This window comes from Onychomys torridus, chromosome 4 (genome assembly GCF_903995425.1).
Source record: "Onychomys torridus chromosome 4, mOncTor1.1, whole genome shotgun sequence".
NCBI lineage: Eukaryota > Metazoa > Chordata > Mammalia > Rodentia > Cricetidae > Onychomys > Onychomys torridus.
The window spans coordinates 47,936,158-47,957,090 of NC_050446.1; the positions used below are offsets into that span (position 1 = coordinate 47,936,158).

Consider the following 20,933-nt stretch of genomic DNA (forward strand, 5'->3'; position numbering starts at 1 on the left):
TCACCCCAGTAACTGGCCTCGGGTTTGATTTTATTAATAAGAACTCTTTAAGATTCCTACTACATCCACTTCCCTGTGATGGCTAGTCTTATCTTACGTCAACTTGACACAAGCTAGAGTCCTCTGAAAAGAGGGAGCTCAATTGAGAAAACGCCTCCCTAAGATCCAACTCTAAGGCATTTCCCCCCAACTGTTTTTTTTTTAGGCAGGATTTCTCTGTGTAGCCCTGGCTGTCCTGGAACCCACTCTGTAGACCAGGTTGGCCTTGAATTCAGAGATCCGCCTACGTCTGCCTCCTGAGTGCTGGGGATTAAAGGCATGTGCCACCACCACCCAGTGAAGAGCATTTTCTTAATTAGCAATTGATGGGGGGGGCAGCCCATTATGGGTGGTGCCACCCTTGGGCTAGTAGTCCTGGGTTCTATAAGAAAGCAGACTGGGGCTGGAGGGATGGCTCAGAGGTTAAGAGCACTGACTGCTCTTCCTAGAGGTCCTGAGTTCAATTCCCAGCACCCACATGGTGGCTCACAACCATCTGTAATGAGATCTGGTGCCCTCTCCTGTATACATAATAAATAAATCTTAAAAAAAAAAAAAAAAAAAAAAAAAGAAAGCAGACTGAGCAAGCCATAGGAAGTAAGCCAATGAGCCGCACCCCTCTATGGCCTCTGCACCAGCTCCTGCCTCCAGTTTCCTGCCCTGCTTGAGTTCCTGTCCTTCTTTAGATGATGAACAGCAATATGGAAATATAAAGCAAATAAACCCTTTCCTCCCCAATTTGCTTTTTGGTCATAGTGTTTCAACGCTGCAATAGAAACTCTAAGTCACCTCACTTATTGAGCCAACAAATCCCCATAATCATTTAAATCAGTGTGAGCTTTACTATCATCTGTCACTAAATTTAACCATTCTTTCTTTTCCCACTTGAAACAAAGTCTCAGGCTGGCCTGAAGTCCTGACCCTCTGTCTCGACCTCTGAAAGCTAGCGATGTAGTTAGCAGTGGGACATTAACCCAGCATGTACAAGGTCAAGATCATTTCCCGGTAAATAAGCAATAAACAAATAAATGAAAGGGGCCAATGAAGAATTATGTGGGTTGATGGACTTGATGTGGTTGCAGCCCAGGCGCAATAGAGACAAGGGAGCGGGGAACAGACAGGAGGAGGGTTTAGTAATTAAGCCCTCTGAATTGGCCTCCCTGTGTCTCCCAGTAACAAAAACAGCAACTCTGTAACAACCAGAAGAACATGCTGTTTTGAGTGAGAGATTCTTACAACATGGCGAAGACCACAAAGCCACAAACATCTATGAAAAGGAAACACTTGGGCATTGGAAAAGCTCAAACCCGGACTCCTAGTCACCACTTTACTGCAGTCTTCTGAAAGGCAGTTGGAAAAGTTCCCCCATGGGCACATCTTCTCAAGTAGGCTTTGTCAAACAAACGTTCCATGATAATTTCCCTGGGTTTTTATTATGATGATAATCTAAAAGCGAAATCAACAGGAGCACACGTGTAACCGCTGCTTCGTCTCAATGCCTCTGTTTGCATTTATGATCTAGTCGGCAACAGCAGCACAGATGTAATATGTAAATGATGCATCTGAGTATACAGCACACTGTAAAAAGATTCCGCAGCATTCTGAATAGAGAAAGGCAGGGAGGGAATTGAGCAGACACACAGCACACAACAGCACAGATGGGCTGAAGTCAAAAGAACCTGTGTGGTGATGGCCAGTACCTTGTTTATAATGAGAGCTGCAATTTAGCTCCTGTAGAAACAGCAGCCGCACTATAATGCTGTGAGTTTGAGTTTTACTGGGTTAGTCGCGGCGTCTGTACTTCTGATTTTATGGCTGAATGAATAGGCACTCTGTGCACAAAGAGCACATAGATTTGTGTTCACAGACAATATAGTAAACGCATTTTACGTCAACCCAGGAGTCTTCGAATGTTTTTCCTTGAAACAGTCCCGTATTTCTCAACATTGAGAACTACAGTGTTAGGAAATTCTGTTCCAGAAGATTCTTACTCTTCGTTCTCCTTAGTAGTAGAAATAAATACTCCAAGTTTCAGGTGTGGTGAAGGGTTTGGCCTGAACTGCATCCAGGGTTTGTCACAGATGTCTTAGCTTGACAACTTCTAGCATGATATTTTGATCATTTTATATCATCATGTCATCAATAAAATGTGGCCAATATTATGACTTCAAAATACATGAGGCTTCCAGGAGGTACAGGCATAGTGCACAGGGCATGGCCTAGTGCTGGGTTCCTGGTTAGCTTTTGATGCTAGTCAGGGTTACCATTGTTAGCATTGGTTTGGCTCTCCTTAAGATGTCCACAGGGATCTAGGGATAGAGGGCCAAGCTTTCTGTCAGGAGGCTTCTTGATGTAAAGAGCCCTAATTAGTCCCAGCTTCCAAGGACCAAAGACCAAAGGCCAAGCTATTCAAGGGGGCTGGGAAAGAGCGCTAAGCTGATGGCAGGACCACCCCCTAGTTCAATCCCCTGTTTGGTCACTAGTTACCCCCAATCTCTGGAAGAGCTACTTTGCTTAAACCTATAGGTTCATGTGTAAAACAGAGTTAATTCTTTTAAACAAAATTTTGCTTTTATTTATTTATTTATTTATTTATTTATTTGTTTGTTTGTGTGTGTGTGTGTGTGTGTGTGTGTGTGTACACCATGTGCACTTGGAAGATAGAAGGAAGTTGAGGAAGTTGGTTCTCTCCCACCCTGTGAGTTCCGGTTCCAGTCACCTCACCGGTCCTCCCTAACATTTTTAGAGGATGCTGCTTAAAGCTTGGGGAAGAGAAAGAACCACAGTAAGATTAATGAATAATGAGCGCTCTGAACCCGAGAGTAATTAGGTGGTGAAGGGCTCAGTTGGGACAAGTCAAGCTGACAGAGGACCAAGGCTCTTGCTGCAGCCGTGTGGCAGAAACAGACAGAGGAGGCAGCTGCCAAGTGTTCCCTTTCCCCTCAGGAACAGCCCAGGGGGGAGATCAGGTGGGATTAGCATAGAGGAAAAAGAGTTAAGGAGCCTGGAAAAATAAAGGCCTATTACAGACCTCTGAGGCTGGGGCATGGGGAATTGAATAATACAGAAGAGGAAGCATCTTGGAAGACATCCCTGGAGAGTCTTGTGAATGGAGGCCCCGAGCTGGGAATGCAGCTGTAAATATGAACATGGCTAGGATCTCCCTGAACACTTGTAACACACTGGCTGGGCCAGCATCTCAGTGAGGAGGCAACATCTTCCCAGACAAAGCTCCACAATCGCTTATGTTTCATCCTTCAAATTTGGGAAGGGGTCAGAGGGCCCATGAGCCAAGGAAAAGAATATAGGCATTTACTGATTGACACACAAGAAACCTTAGCCTAGGAAACCATATAAGCTAAAATACAACCCAGTACATCCGAGAATAGATTAGGACTGGGACCCCATAACTCAGTCGGTGGAATACCGCCTAGCACAGTGGGGCCCTTGGCTTAATCTCTAGTACTTTAAATAAAAAAGTTTAGAGAAGCCCATGCATTTAATGCCATGACAGATAATGAGACTATTAATTACATTTTCATCTCATATACAGAGAAGTCTTAGCAATCTCCAGTCTATGAATGGTCTTATTCTTAAAATCATTTGTAAGACAGTAGTAAGGTCTCACAGCATATTTTCTTTTTCCTCCTTCAGACAGGGTCTCCTAGCTGAGGCTGGCCTGAAACTCCATGTAGCCAAGGATGACCCTGGACTTTATCTTCCTGCTTCCACCTCCTGAGTGCTGGGGTTTCAGGACTGAGCCACCATTCCCACCTTCAAGTGGTGCTGGGGATTGAACCCAGAGCCTCACAAACACTAGGCAAGCACTGTAGCAACGCAGCTACATCCCACTCTAAGCATTCTCTATAGAAACATTTTAAGTGGTAATTAAGATACTAGGCTAGTTCACACAAGCTTCTGAAATCCATAATGTGGATGAAAAGAAATGTGTTTGTTTATTTCAAATGGCCTTAGAAAGCTGGCAAATTCCATTTTCCCAGATAGCTGAAACACTGCCAATCCATACTGCCTGGGGCAACTTGAATCTTATTTAACACAAAAACAATCTGATTAACTGATGATTCTTTTCAAACAACAATAACAACAAAACATAAGACCTGTCAGCCATCACCCTCTGCCTGACAACACAATGGGTGTTCAGGAGGTAACACTGTTTAACTGCATCTGTGATCAAAATAAGGTCCCTCTGAACTTATTCAGACACAGTAAGAGATCACTGTGCCCCCCAATAGCAACAGAACAGCTTTGAAATCTCATTTCCGGAGCTGCTCCCAGCAGCCCACTCCTCTCTTCCACAGCTCTTGGCTCTAGAACAATGTCCTTTGTTTTCTGAGAGAGTTGTTGTTCTTTTGCTACAAATGTATAATTTCCCAAAGTAACCAGCCCCAGAGATCAGATTCATTAAGGTAACAGTTTCTGGTATACTCTGCTTCCTTAAACAGTCTTCAACCGTATAGCTCATAAATCCAGCACATAGCACATACTGTAACACCACAAAGGACAGAGTCCTCAGTGTACACTCTGCTTGAACAAGCCAAAGCTATCTGAATATATGAACTGAGTGCTTTTAAAAAAATTTCTTAAAAAAAAAGAAAACACACACACACACACACACACACATACACACACACACACACACACACACACACACACACACACACACACACGGCAGGCTGGGCAAGATCACAATACAAATGCCACCAAGCAATGGTACACAGGACTGGTAGGAAGAAAGCTGTTACTCTGTAGAATGGCGTGAATAACGACTTTAATGAAAAGACAGTATGTGAGCTTCTGTAGATAAAGACTCATGACTAAAAGAAAAAGTCAATTTTCTTCAAAATCATCTATAAAATTAAAATAATTGTTCCCTTGGAAGCTCCGCCTCAGCCCTTCCCCTCTCTCCAAACCCTGCCCCTTTCAGAAAGCCGCTTGGCAGGAACTGCTCAAGACCTCCACTTGAAGCAAAGGGTATTTAAGCTCTGGTCCATAGACCTGCCGCGTGATGTCTCCTCCTCCACAGGTCACCCGGGAGTGCACTGCTCAGATTAAACCTGGTCCTTTACTTTTAATTCGGCTCGATTTGGCTCACTGCAACAGCAGAAAACCCTAATACCAGGGATTCAAAATACAGAGTTGGGACTCCTTCCACGGTCACCAGCCATGTGGGCGCATTCCCCACTGCTCCCCCAGCAACACGGGAAGCCATTCTCTCTTCCACCCCACCTCCACCCCACCAGACCAACTTTTGCTTGGTGGGTCACCAAACAAAAAACCTGTAAGGGATCCAGGATCTCTTCCGGGTCTTTTGGTCCCTTCTGGGTCAAAGGCTTCCAGGTTATCTGCCAGGTCGCTGCAGCACGTGATAACTCCAGCCCACTTGAGGAGCAGAGACAGCCCTTGCCCCTTGGGGTTCCCCTGTTCAGGAGACATTCTACACAGAGACAATCCCCACACCATCCTGGCCACAGGTTTATGGAACTGGACATGATTCTACCCTTCGATCTCTGGAAAAAGGTGTGTAAATGGGTACTTGTGGGTCCAAGTTCGATTTCCAGAAACCCTCAGGGTGTCTCCTACAAAACTGATCCAAATTGAGGCTGTCTCCCACCAGGGCTATGAGCTTTGCGTTCCCACCTCTTCCCTGTTTACTGTCTGTCTGTGTCTCCACCCCATGTCCATGTGCCTACCTGCTCCAAGATGACTTTTGCTCAGTCACTCTCCCAGTTTCCCGATGCACTCACTCTGCTGTTCCTGCTGTTGGCTCTTCCTGGCACACCTTGGCAGGGCCCGCCGGAGGGTGCCCACTTTGACTCTGCTCACCAGGCTTCCCTGGTGTTTGGTCTGGCCACACTGGGATTCTTCCCACACTAGTCTGTTCTCTCCATTCCTGCCTGCTCTCCCACCCTAAACTGCATAAATGTCTCATTCTTCCATTTGTTATAACATGTAAATGAAAGCTGGAGACACTGGCTGCTTCATGCCAGCACATGGCTATCCCCCCACACACACACACACCAGTCTAGGAGAACCACAGTTTAAACTCCAGCTGGCTGTTTGGTCTGCAGACCCACATCCCAGGGTCTCTACGGCTCTACTTTCTCACTCCTAGTGTCTTTTATTCCTATGGTTTCTTACATGCTGCTTTATACTGTAAACTCTTATTTCAGGATTTTTAAGCTGGTCATCTGACATAGTTTCCTGCGAAAGTTTTGTTTCTCTTTCTATGAAAAAGGTCCTGTCCATTTTGTGTTTATGGATGGAAATATGTCCACTGAAAGCTTGTTTCTGACTGATCTTGGATGCCTGAGTGTATGTGTTCAGTGTGTCAGCCACTGCTATTAAAAAAGAAAAATTAACTTAAAACTGGTAACTCCAAATTGGAACTGCTCTGGAAAACACCACATAGTCTGCCACTACCTTAATTAAGTACAACACATGGGCAGTCACCATTTTGATGGAGAAGAGGGAGGTCATATGACTTCGCTGCCATCTTAAATAAAGGTGACCACATGAAGTGGCCACACTAAGGAGACACTAAGTATTTTACCTTAGGATGGATTTCTGTATGTCAATTCATGTCCTGTCCTAAAAACAAGGTTTATAAAAGATAGGAATTAAAACAATGCTGGTTTACTGAAGTATTAAAGCTGCACCTTCAAGCATTCATGTACTGGGACATATCTTGCTGACAGTCAGATTTTGTAACATAAGAGTAATCCCCTTGGTATTGATTTTAGAAATACTAAATTGTTTACACTGTGAAAACTGAGTTTTGGCTCCTAAAAGATACTAAACTGCTTATACTTAACAGATAATGATCCCCTGATCCTCAAACACTTCAGAGATCTGAGAATATATGGCATTTAATAAAAGAGCTTCTCAAGGCAGAGACACACTAGCCCCTAACAGCACCCTGTATCTCCTCCAAAGAAGATGGATGGCCACAGAAGAACTTCCTCTTGGAGCTTGCTTTAAATGTAGCAAAGCCAGTCACAGAACAGAAAACTACTTTGCACCTTAACTGCTGCTAAGACCCTGTCCAGACTGTGGACAAGCAGGACACTGGAGAATTGATTGCCCCACTTTGCCAAGACAAGGTAGGCTGCTCTCCCCCAAATTCCTACTCCACAGGAAAGTCTGTCAGATCTTCTGGGCCTGGGAGTTGAAGACTGATAACTGCCTTGGGACCTCTGTCCCTAATGGCAACAGAGAAACCTGGGATGGCTGTCTAGGTAGCGGACAGCTGTCTCACTTCTGATTAGTCAGGTAAAATTTCTCCTTCTCAGAGCTGATGGTGTTTGATGACTAGGGTACTGACAGATTTACCAGTTTAACAGCCCCCTCCTCTGACCTCCCAAGGATACAACCATCATGATGTAGCTCATCAGTTCATTGGTTAAGTTTCCTGTTAAAAACACAGAAAGGTTTGCCTTGTTCGTAGGCTTTCATAGTAAAAGGATAAACAGGCTTCATAATTTTAGCATTGAAAAATGCAGTTTTCTATGAACTGACAGGGCACTGACTACACATAGTTTTCAGAAGTTCTTACATTTCTGTGGACGTTACTGGTCCCAGCTTTTAGGACTGCATGGAGGCTTTTTCAGCATTACTGTATTGTCTCCAGCCACATACGGCAAAACTCTGCTGAAATGCCAACTCCTCGCCCTCTGAGACAGGTCAGCATTAAAGAGGGTGCAGAAGCCTGCAGGTGTGTTCAACTCTGTTCTCCTCCCCCACTCCTCGGCCTCCTCGCCTCCTTCACTCACTCAACTTCTTTTGTTCAATTTCCTCTGGTTGTCTTCTAAGTATAGACTTAAAGGTATGTTTATTGGGCTAAAACCAAGCCCTAAGAAAAATGTTTTAACCCAAAGACACAGCCTTTGCTCTGACACCAAGGTATGAATCTGTTCCAGATGTTTTACAGGCACCTACAGGTTCCTGGGGAAAGAGTTCTGCTACTGTATCTAGGAATCTGGCCTGGTGGAAGCTATTATCAGTCTCTAGGCAGGGTCACTCCTCCTGCCAGACTCATGCCAAGGCCAACCCACAAGGAGCCATCCAGATAAGCCAGCCCCTGCACAGCTCCAAGGACACCAATCAGGCAAGTACTGGCAGGCTGACTTCACCCACATGTCCACTCATAAAAAGCTCACTGTCTCTTAACTCTTATTGACACCTTTACAGGATAGATAAAGGCATTCACCATCACCAGGCAAAGAGCAGATATGATGGCTCAGGTACTCCTGGAACACATTTGCAATTGGGCATGCCATCCCCACAAGCTCCTGGGTTATTAGTGCTGGTACCACCTCTCCAGACTCAAGTGGGCACCTACCCAGGATAAAGGAGCACACCTCCATTCCATCCCTTCTGGCAGTCTTCATTCTCCTAGCAACTTGTCTTCTTCCTCAAGAAACAGACCCCTGAGGTCTCTAGAACAGCAGTTAACCGAATGCTTCTTCACTCACACCTCCCGCTGAGCATGAGCCCACCGATTCTTGACTCTTCCTCCCCATGTAGTTCCAGGCCAACAGGAAGCAGCCAGACTTGAACCAGCGACTCTATATCCAAGAAGGTTGGGCTGTTCTGTTGGAAATTCTGACTCAGCACCCCCCCCCCCAAACTCTGCTCCTTTCAGCACCTCCAGAGATGCTCAAGAGCAACCTACAGGATATTTACAGGGTATTTAAGCTCCAGTCCATTGACCTGTTATGTGATTTCTCCCCACCCCCACCCCACCCCTGAAATCATCCAGGAGTGCTTTGCTCAGATTAAACTTGGTCCTTTACTTTTAATTCAGCTCGATTTGGCTTATTGTGTTGTCAGAGAAACCTAATACCAGGGATTCAAAAATACTTATCAGTAATTCCAATCAAAATTTTAAAAGTGTTTTGGGGGGAACTTGAACAAGTAATTTAAGGGTTCATTTGGAAAAATAAGCATACAGAAAGTGCCAGGAAAAGAGAGAGAAAACAGATGATGGAGCTAGATTGGGCTGGGCTTCTGGGCAACGCAATGGAAGTGGGCTTGTCAGCCAGACCTTGGAGCACCTATAAAAAAAAGTAAATCCTGGCCATGTATCTAATGCCAGAATAGAGCCACAGCAAATGCAACAGGTTAGGAAGTCCAGAAACTGATCAAAATAGATATTAAAAGGTCTGTCTGTAATAGCTAGTATTTTGAATCAGTGGCTTAAGAGAGCAATGGTTTATTCAAAGAATTACATTAAGAAAATGGGCTACCTGCCATTTGGGGGAAATATTATTTCTCTGTTTCACATCAAACATGAAAACTGCAGAAAAATTATACTCTGAACATAAAGCAGTCACATCTTAAGCCAGTAAGGTGGCTGGGCAAGTCAACAATCTGAGTTCCATCCCTGGGAGATGTATGGTAGGTCCTGCAAGTTGTCCTCTGACCTCCATGCATGTGCCAGGGCACATGGGCACACCCCTCCAGCAATAAAAAAATGTAATTGCAAAAAAATTAAAGTTGTATCTTCTAAGCTTAGAAAATTATAAATATTTCTAAAAAGTGGGGAGGAAAAATCTTTTAAACATGGTATCAAACTATAAAAATAAAAAGAAATCAATTGATGGGTCTGGGGGTACGTTTCAGTGGTAAGAATGCTTGCTTTGCAAGCACAAAGACCTGATTCAAACCCCACATAAGAAGCCAGACATAGCTGTGTGGGCCTGTAATCCAGGGAGGAGACAAACAGATCCCAACTGTTGGGGAATATTATTTTAAAGTGTGTTACTTTTGTTTATGTTGCATTTGTTCATCTCTGTGAAGCTGTGTTACTTTGCCTGTCTAAAACACCTGATGGTCTAATAAAGAACTGAATGGCCAATAGCAAGGCAGGAGAAAGGATGGGCGGGGCTGGCAGGCAGAGGGGATAAATAGGAGGAGAAATCTGGGAGAAGGGAAGTAGTCAGAGGAGGAGGAGGACTCTAGGGGTCAGCCACGCAGCCACACAGCAAGCCACAAAGTAAGAGTAAGATTTACAGAAGAATGGGAAAAACCCAGAGGTGAAAGGTAGATGGGATAATTTGAGTTAAGGAAAGCTGGCTAGAAACAAGCTAAGCTAAGGCCGGGCATTCATAATTAAGAATAAGCCTCCATGTGAGATTTATTTGGGAGCTGGGTGGTGGGCCCCCAAAAAGAGCCAAAAAACTAACAATACCCAACACCTTCCCGGCCAGTCAGCCTAGAGGAAACAGTTTCAGGTTCAGTGAGAGACCCTGTCTCAAGGCAATAAAAGAGGAGAGCAAGAGAGGAAGACTTCTGACTGACACATGCATGAACCATACACACACAAAGAACATGAGAAAAGATCGTGGAAATGCTATAAAAGGTGGTGGGGACATTTGTAAGCTATTCGGATGTTTTATTACCACCCATAAGACATGCTTAGAAAACAAGTAGAAATGACCTCAGTAGGAAACACGCTAATGCCATTCACAAAAATAAATGCAAACCGCCACTCAGAAATGTTTACCACTAATCATGTCTTTGGAGATTCTTTTACCTTTATCCTAAGGCTGAGAGTCCTGTAGCTGGTTACAAAATGGCTGCACCAGTTTCAGATACCACACTGACAGGACATCCTCCAGAGACAGAAAAGGACCATATCTTTCTTCAGTCTCTTTTTAGAATGAGGAAACTTCTCACAAGCTCCCCAAAGACCCACTCTCAAATGTTACAAGAACTGAGTCACAAATTATCCCCAAGCTAATGTCAGGTGAAGGAATGGGTTGCTATGAGCCACTGAGAACTCAGCTTCTCAGTGTGGTCCACAGAGGCCTCAAGTTCCCATCAAGGATTGTCAGAGGTCACAACTCTTCCCATGATCATATTCATGTTATTCACCTTTTGTTAATTGCCATAGCCCACTGAGGACGGTGTGTAAACAATATGGATAACAGTGAGCACAGGCTGGCCTGAAGCAAAGCCAGTGTGTAGACAATATGGATAACAGTGAGCACAGGCTGGCCTGAAGCAATGGAGTGTAGACAATATGGACACAGTGAGCACAGGCTGGCCTGAAGCAAAGCCGAGGTAACAAACTGTGCTGAGTGGCTGTCGTCTTCACTAACTGGAGTCTCAGGACAGCCACCCATCCCCACACATCCCTACAATGAAGCCATAAAATGTGTCTTGACAAAGCACAACTTTCCCTTTGTCATTTCCTCAAAAATAAAGTATGCCTGTTAGGAAAACAACAGACACCACACACTGCCTTTGATAAAATTTGAGCTTTTAGGCAAAATTTAAAATTCTAGTAAATGTGTGTCCACCACTGTGAGGAAGCAGCTTTCCAATACTTGTGCACTGCCGTACTAAGGGTAAGATTTATTTATGACACAAGGAAATGTGTCAATATTTGGAGGACCCACTACAATTTGGATGAACTAATATTTTCCGTATCACAAAACCACACACAGAGGGTGCAAGCTTTGTCCCTCCTACAAAACAGAACAATGAATGCCTGTCAGATTGGTTCTCTAGATAGCCCAGGCTGGCCTGGAACTCTCTGTGTAGCCCAGGCTGGCCTGGAGCTCACAGAGACCTGCTTAGACTTCTGCCGCTGTCTCCCGAGTGCTGGGATTAAAAGTATGCATCATCATAAGAAAACATGATGGAAAATTCCATTTTTAGAAAGATGTTCTGTAAAATAATCAGAATACATTAAGAATTTGTCACAGCACTGTTTGTACATATGCTGAAAAAGTATAGTTATTTTTATAGTGCTGGCTAAATTATTAAATGCATATCCATGGAGAGGAAAAACAAGTATCTGCAAAATGTCGTCAAACTTTTAAACCTATTAATACAGAAAAAGTTCTCAGAGAGGTAGAGGTGAAAAGCAGGAACAAAGTCTTCCAAATGGCCCCTTTTCGGGACCTGCATGCTTACACACGTGCACATGCGCAGATGTGCTCTAGGAAGATGGCTTCTAACTCAGACTCACAGGTGGTCTCGGTGAATCTTAAAGTTTTTTTTCCTAGTGTGGTTGGTTGGTTGGTTGGTTGGTTGGTGTTTGTTTGTTTGTTTTGAGACAGGGTCTTAGGTAACTCAGGCGGGCCTTCAAATTGCAATGTAGCAAAGGCTGGTTCTGAACTCCTTATCCTCTGTCTCCACCTCTCAAAGGAAAAAAAAATCCTCAAAGTAGCTTTGTTCTTATAAAACAAATTATTTTTAAAATTAGTAAGTATACAAGTTCTACATAATATCCATACGTAGAGGGAAGGAGGGGAAGACGCTGGCCTGGGTACTAGATGGCATTCCCACTAGAAAGGTTTCATAAGCCTCATTAGGATGTCAAATTCCAGTCATCTAGAAACTTCCTATTCACCGACTATAGCAGGAGCTTGCTACCTTGACTTTTTGTTTTTCCTTCAAAGTTATGCACATAATGTGATGATCAAATAACGATTTTATCACGTCATTGTGCAGGGGAACCGTTGAACGGCTCTTCTGGTTCTTTATAACATAAACTAAGTGGTTGTAGCTACAGCCACTATACTGACAGAACGGCAGTTGACTCCATCTTTCCCTCCCCTTCCCGCCCTCTGGTGACCACAGTTCTCCACTGCCATGTGGCATTATGGCTGCTTTCTCTCCTCATTTAGCAACCGTGGCTCTGATGCACCACGATCTTGTCATTTATAGTACTTGTTAATCATCAGACAGCCAACACAGATGGCCCCAGTCAGGTCTGCCCAGCCCTGGGAAAGCTCGTGCGCCCTCTGGTGGGTGTCTCCAGAGAGACAACTTCCCAGTCGCAGGCATTTTACTTGCCTTTTGGTTTCCAGCAACTGCTTGCTCAAAGAGACAACTCCTGACTAAAACGTTGCTTTCTTTCTTCACACCAAAGAGAAACATCAAATTGCTCTGAAAATACATTCCATAGAAAGCATTGTGGGGCTCTATGTACTAACTTAAGCAGTAATAAGAAAGCATCATAAAAAGCCAAGCAAGTCCCACATTTACAATCCCAGGATTCCAACGGTTGAGGAAGAAGGATCCTGAGTTCTAGGCCAGCCAAGAATACATAGCAGAGCCTCTGTCTCAAACAATTAAAGAAGGAGAAAGGGCTGACAAGATGTAAAGGGTGCCTGCCTCACATGCCTAGCAACCTGAGTTCCAGCTCACACCTGCACTGGGTGGCCACGTCAGAAAGCAAGTTCAAGGCCAGCCTGGCTACAAAAGGTGTGTTTCAGACCAGTCAGTGCTACATACCTGAGCATGTATGTCAAAAAACAACACAAAAACCAGTATGGCTTAATCAGAAATCTGCTGAAGACCAAAAACGTTAACTTCAGAATCTCAATGCAGGGGCATCTATCCTCATAGACAGAAGGCCCTGCCAGGCTCCATGGCTTTGGCATCGACTCAGTCATGCTTCACACAAAGCAGGAAACTAAGGCTAAGAATTCTTAGTGGTAAGGGGCACTTGCAGAGGACTTAAGTTCAATTCCCAACACCCACAGGGTGGCTTACAACCATTCCTAACTCCAGTCCGGGGGTCCAATGCCCTCTTGTCACCAGCCCGGGCACCAGTCATGCCGGTGCACACACATTCATGCAGACAAAACACTCCTCTACATAAAAAAAAAAAAAAAAAAAAGGAATTCTCGGGGGTGGGGATTTAGCTCAGTGGTAGAGCGCTTGCCTAGCAAGTGCAAGGCCCTGGGTTCATCCTCAGCTCCACATACAGAAAAAAAAAAAAAGGAAAAAAAGAGGAATTCTCAAGTCCTGGCCTTGCTTTCTCTTGATCTTTACAATCTTGATGCTTTCTCCTTTAAGAATGCAGCATTAGGGATACAGTTCTGTTAAGGATAAGATGCCAACCCCACATCAGTACGTAGAAGAGGAACAATGCAGTGGGATTCAGCTGGGACCACAAAAATGCCCCGAACTGAAGAGCAAAGCGGTGATGATAAACAGAATTAATACGTATTGCCACACATTCCTCTAATCCTCTCCATGTATCATCTCAGACCGCTGAAGAATTTATTTAATAGAAGACAGTGGAGGCTGGAGAGATGGCTCAGTGGTTAAGAGCATTTGCTTCTGCAAAGGACTCAGATTTGGCTCCCATCACCGACATTAGGGGGTCCGTAACCACCTGGAACTGGAGTTCCAGGGGGTCAGACACCCTTTTCTGGCCTCTGCAGGCACCTGCACACACATGCATATACTCACTCACAGGAACACAGACACAGAAACATAAATAAAAATAAATCTTATGGGGGAAACAAGACACGGCAATGGACCCAGGAAGATGCCACATAATTTTGGTTATTAGGGTAACAATGAGGCTAAAAAGGGAACCTCAGCAGCCTAGTATGTGGCTCATCTCTTTGGTTTTTTTTGTTTGTTTGTTTTTTGTTTTTTTTTGAGACAGGGTAGTCCTCTATGCAGTCCTGCCTGTCCTGGATGGAGCCTGCTCTGTAGACCAGGTTGGCTTTGAAAGCACAGAAGTCCTCCTGCCTCTGCCTCCTGAATGCTGGAATTAAAGGTGTGCACTCGGCCCAGCTTGGGCTCATCTTAACCAGTAAGCCCTGTAGCTACTCTGCAGAGGCATTCACCACATTCAAGAAAAGCTTAAGCTTCTGGACAGTTCTAGGTTGATCTTCTGATCCGGTTTCTCAAAGTAAGACTTTTCCTGTATTTCAAGGATCCCGTGTTTTGGGGAGTGGGCATTTTGTAGAATGTCTTTGGCTGATATCTACCACATTTTTCTTAGGACTACAGTAAGGGCAAGGTTTGCTTGGGTTTAGTTTTGGGTTTGGGGAGGAAACCCAGGCCTTAACGCATGCTAGGCAAGTACTCTACCACTGAGCTCCACCTCCAGCCCAAGGTGATGGCTTTCATGGAGGGACATCCCAAAGACACACATCACATCCAGAGCACTGTGTGCCACTTGGCTCCTCACAGCTGATGTTCACCTTGATCACCTGGCTGAGGCAGCGCTTGGTGAGCTCCTTCGCTGTGATGTTACCCCCACCACCTCTGTGTTCTTTGGAAAGAAACCACTATGCAGAGCCGAAGAAGAGGGGTTTGCAATCAGATGGATGCTGGTGTCAGCTTGGCCAGAGAAGCTGCTTTTTGCATGCTCAGAGGAGACTGCAGACCCTTAGCTGGTCAAGGTAGTGAGAATAAATGACTGCCGAATGTCCGGTCATAAAAGAGGTGGCTCAATAGGTAAAGGCACTAGCTGTGAAAGCCTGGTGACCTTGGTCCCTGGAACCCACACAAAGGTGGAGAAAGAGACCAGCCTCCAAGTTGTTTTCTGACCTCCGGACTCCTTCCACTCTACTAATCAATATATTCTTTAGTTTTTCCAGGTTCATAATTTATTGTACAAATTGAGTATTACATGATGAGTTGACATCAGCTTCTTCAGGCATGGGACTAACAGATGAGGTCAGACATTTCAAAATCCATTTATGTTGCCTTCCCAGCTGGGGTTTTTTCAGGCCTTAACTTGAAGTATAAGACCAACAAAGCAATGCTTCCATATGTGGCTAGTACACAATTCATTCTACCTGTGAGAGTGTAAGAGTTGAAATACTTTTTAATACAGTGAACTGGAACTGGCCATCACTTTCTGGACCAGCCACGACTTCTTCGCCCAAATCACAAATTCCTCAGCTGATGTCCTTCAACAAACCCCTAATCAATATATTCTTAAGTGGGGGAGTGCTATCACCCCTGTTCCAAGGCTTGGGACACACTGCAGAAGGGGAGGAAAGAATGTAAGAGTCTTAAGTGACTGGGATGCTGAGTGTAGGCACAGCATGGCTACTGCGTTCTTGAACTCAGGGCAGCTGTGACTACCTGCACAAGATGCACACAAAATCAGACTGGTCATACTCTGTTGTGGAGGGGGGCGCTCATGGGACCCCACACCATTCTGTGAGTATTTATATACAGATAATAGTTGGTGGGAAAAAGAGAGACATTTCTTTTTCAGTGGTGTACTACTGGTGAGGTACCCCCACCAGGTACACCCCTGTAACAACCCCAATAAAACTCACTGGGACAAAACAAAAACCATGGAAGTAGAAGGCAGGATGTGTGTGCGGGAAGAGGAAAGTGATTAGCAGGAGTGGGGAGAGACAAAAGGGAGTAATGGGGTGAACGTGATTGAAATCCATCAGGAACCTTATGAAAGTGGCTCGGTGAAACATTAATATGTATCATAGTAATACATAATAACAATACCTGCTATTTAAAGACACTTGAGAGAGGGAGAGACAGACAGAGAGCACGGAAAAGGAACAGGGAAATGGCCACAATGGGATATTAGGATATACTCTTCAAACCAAACATCAAGGCCAGCCTGGTCTACAGAGCGAGATCCAGGAAAGGTGCAAAGCTACACAGAGAAACCCTGTCTCGAAAAACCATAATAATAACAACAACAACAACAATAACAATAATAATAATTTAAAAACAAAAGAGAAGTGGGAAGTTGGAGGCTGAGGAGGTACACCAGTGAAGGCATGAGGGTCTGGGCTTGAGTCTCTAGCACCTACCCAAAATGCAGGTGCAGCTGTGCATGCCTATAACCCCAGGGCTTGGTAGGCAGGCAGAGGTGGATCTTGGGGACTTGCTGGCCAGCCAGCCTAGCCCAAACAGCAAGGGACAAATTCAGACAGAAACCTGTCTCAAAACAGAGAGTGGTAGAGGACATGCTGGCTAGTTTTGTGTCAATGACAAAAGCTAGAGTCGTTTTGAAAGAGGGAACCTCAGCTGGAAATACCCTCACTAGACTGGCCTTCGGACACACCTGTGGTGCACTGTTTTTTCTTGTGACCGAGGGTTAATGTGTGAGGAGGACCCAGGTCACCGTGGATGGGGCTACCCTGAGCTGGTGGTCCTGGATGCTATAAGAAAGCAGATTGAGCAAGCCAGGAGAACATAGCCTCTATTTTGGGTTCCTGCATTCAGTTCCTGCCCTGCCCTGGTTTTTTTTTTTAAACCACTTTATACTTTCTGGTACTGCAGGATGCTACAAGCCCACCTTGTTTATTCCTGATCCAACACTCCAACCAGCCATTTCTTTCAAGCCTTTGTTCCTTTTATTAGAGTCTGGGCACCCAGAATGCTCTTTATTACTATGTTATCTTTGCTTCTGTACCCTTGGTTGACAAAGCAAGCAAACACATGCGTATAACAAACCGACCAGATTCCCACCTGTGGCTCTACTGTTTACATATGTACACATCTGCATCTCCATGGAACTAGAGGTCCAACTGGCTAGATCAGGAGCTGCGGCCTCACAGATCAGGCCAGGCCCCCTGAGTCTCTCCTCTTAGGATGAGAAGAGCACTCTGTTTCTCCCTGGCTGCCTCCCCTTCCTCTCCTCTTCCTCCTTTCCTTTCTCTCCTCTCTCTCTGGACTCTAAACTCCTAGTTTGAGCAAATGCACACCATTATTATAGTCGTACATAAAATAGTTTCTCACCCTCCAGAGAACAGTCCTCAGTGTACCGCACTAAACCTTCTGCATTCCTGCTGTGTTCTTCCTAACAGAGAATGCACCGGGGGTCATATTTACATCTCAGGCTTTGCCCTTACATGATGCTTATATCTGTACGCATATGTAATCTCACTTCGGTCCTAAAAGTACCCCCTCAGCAGATGACTGAATACACCCAGAGAGAGGGGGTGGCTTGTTCCAGATCTTAGTAGGTGCTGCTGCGGTGCCTCCAGCATGACTTTGACTCCTGCTACGACACTTCCCACTACACAACTCTTCTCTGCAGCCGTAAGTGGGATTACTTGTGAAGTGCTGAAGGGTGCTGGGGCCATTTAGACTCTATTCTATGCTGACTAAAGCTTTAATAGTTAAAAAAAAATATATATGAGGAAACAGAATCTAGTTCTGAAAATTTGGGGAACTTAATACTTCAGAAGCCTTTCTGCTATGCAACACCCCAAAATGCTGGGTAAACAAAGAAAAAATACAGATTATTTTAACAACATATATCACTGAGCCAGCAAGCTAGAAAGATCTTTCCAGAAACCAAAATTCCAGATCTGACTGAGCACTGGAGCCAGCAGCAACCCAAAGCCCACAATGCACAAAAACAAAATATGTCACCACATTTATCTAAATGGACCCATTTAGTCTATGCAGTATATGTATGTACTCTACCACATTATCAAACTGGAGGGAAAAATCATAGATACAGCAGCAAATACACAGAAAGTACTGATAAAATTCAATGTCTAGTTGATCAAATAAACGAAACTTTTAGTCAATATGGAACAGGAGAGGATTTTATTAACCTGATAAAGAACCATCATCAGCAACCTGCAATGCTAAGGATCTAGGAACTAGATAGATTCCCTGTAGACAGACAATCTAGGGAGATCTGGAAAGTTGAGACGTGTTTACACAACGGTTGTGAGTCACCAGCCTCCTGTCTTCCTTCAGTGACCAACCCTAAGTCAGAGAGGGAAGAGAGACTGGATTTCTCCATGTTCCGAGTGGTAATGGGGTGGGGTGGGGGTGGGGGGCTTTTTCTCTGTGTGTCCACTGCCTGAGTGTTTCCTCACCCCTAGTACAAGCCTTCCTTCAACTGCTGATTCTGACTGGTTCTGTTCGCGTGTTCGAGATTTCTCCACTGCTCCCTCTTCTTGCCTTTCAACTTTAGCTGGCAGAGAACCCATCAAGACCCCTGGTTGGTAGCAACGTCATCCTCGGTAGTGGCTGCTCTCTTTATAAATACTAGAGTGAACTGTCAGTGTTCTCACCTGAGGAGAAACTCAACCGCACACTTGGGTTAACACAGCAAAAAAGGAAACAGAAATATAAGATAAAGGGCAGAAAAATAACAAAACTGTCACAATTTCCTGAAGGATTATCAACATTGAAAAAACTCCTGAAGCCCACGAGTGATGATTATTATAATTAAAGAGGAAGCCTGGCAAGGTTGCTCGACCTACCGAAGACATATGCATGTTAATCTACTTGAAACAAGAGTAATATTAAAAAATCTAATTGGGCCAGCCAGGTGGCTCAGCACATAAAGGCATTTGCCACCAAGCCTGATGGTCAGAGTGTGACCCTTGGACCCACCTAGTGGAAGGAGAGAACACACTGGGGAGCTGGCCTTTGCCTCCACATATGTACCATGGCAAGCACATGCCCCACCCCCAGAGTAGATACATTATGTAATAAATTTAAAACTATAATTTTTATCCAGGCATGGTAGTGCAGGCCTGTGATACCAACATGGGGGAGGCTTTGGCTGGAAGATTCAATTTGTGGCCCAGGAGCTTCATAATGAATCCCTGTTTTAAGAAAGCAATATATATATATATATATATATATATATGCATACATATATCATTTACAACATTTATTAAAAATGATATTCTTAAGACAATGCAAAATATTTTAGGAATAATTTTTAGGATAACATTTCCTTTTAGGAAAATACCAAACTTCAAAGAAACTAAAGAAGATCTAAGGAAATCAGGAAAGACTGTTTCTATAGACTAATTTGAAATGGGTAGGTTGCAGATGCTCTTCAACTTGATATAATATCATCCATCCCAATCAAAATCCCAAAGGGAGCTGGAGAGATGGCTCAGCAGTTAAGAGCACTGGCTGCTCTTGCAGAGGACCTGCATTCAGTTTCCAGAGCCCACATGGCAGCTCACAGCTGTCTATAACCCTGTCCTGGGGATCCAATGCCCTCATCTTATGTCAATGGGTACCAGGCATGCCTGTGGTGCACGTACATACATGCAGGCAAAACACCCATACACATAAAATAAAATAAAAAACATACCCATTTTTTAAATTCTAGTGAGGTTTCCTGTGGAACTTAAGGTGTTTTAAAACAAAAAGTACAAGTAGAAAAGAAAAAATTTTCTGAAGAGATGGAATAAGGTATAAGCCTTGCTCCGACAGCTGCCAAGCTTTGTTACAAAACTGACTGTAATAATTAGTCAGCTATGGGCTCAGAGAGAGAAAAACAGGACAGACCAGAGACTAGAAACAGACCCAACGATGTGGCGTGGCTTACATGTGGTTCAGATGTGTCCCCCAGAGGCTCATGCACGGGAAACTTGGTCCCCAGTGGAAGGGTGGTAGACCCTTCAAGAACAGGACCCAATGACGGGAAAGGTGGTAGACCCTTCAAGAACAGGGCCCAATGACGGGAAAGGTGGTAGACCCTTCAAGAACAGGGCCCACTGACGGGAAAGGTGGTAGACCCTTCAAGAACAGGGCCCACTGACGGTTAGTGGACTGCTGGAGGTGCTGTTCAGGGAAAAGGAATAACACGGTTCCCACCAGACCTCGGTCAGTTCCTGGTTCCTGTCACCGTATGATCTCTCCTTCTGACCCATGTTCCCACCATGATGCCATCAACCATGTTGTAATGCAGCCAAGGAAGAAGACACACAAATTCAGCCTCTGGATCTTAACTTTCAGCCTCCAGAAGTAGGAAATTAAATACTTCTTGATTAAGTGCCCAGCCGTGGGTATTTTGTTACAGCAACAGAAGACAGGTAAAGCCACCACATATGAATTTTGATGAACAGGAGAGCTAACTCTGCAGCTCTACATAGAAATGAGGACTAATCAGTAAATGGTTCTGGACAAGTGGCTAGTCACACATGAAAAATAATAAAATGGATCACTCATTTACATCATTCCCACATTAAATTAAAGACTCAATGGAAAAGACACATTCTTAAAGCTTTTAGAGGAAAAAAAAGGGCAGGCATTTTGTGACATCAAGTCAAGGGCTTCTTAACAAGGACCACAAAGTTTTAACCCTATAGAGAAATTTTAAATAATTTTTACCTGATTTAAATTGAAAGCTGCTTTTCTGT

At 44.4% G+C, this 20,933-nt stretch overlaps 1 protein-coding gene and 1 pseudogene across 3 annotated transcripts in view; both read right to left on the reverse strand.

Moving 5' to 3' along the window:
* Positions 1-20,933, reverse strand: part of Mettl8 (methyltransferase like 8) — a 90,800-nt gene that overhangs the window by 63,867 nt on the left and 6,000 nt on the right. The gene's annotated exons all lie outside the window — the stretch shown is intronic.
* Positions 15,519-16,638, reverse strand: LOC118581247 (annotated as a pseudogene).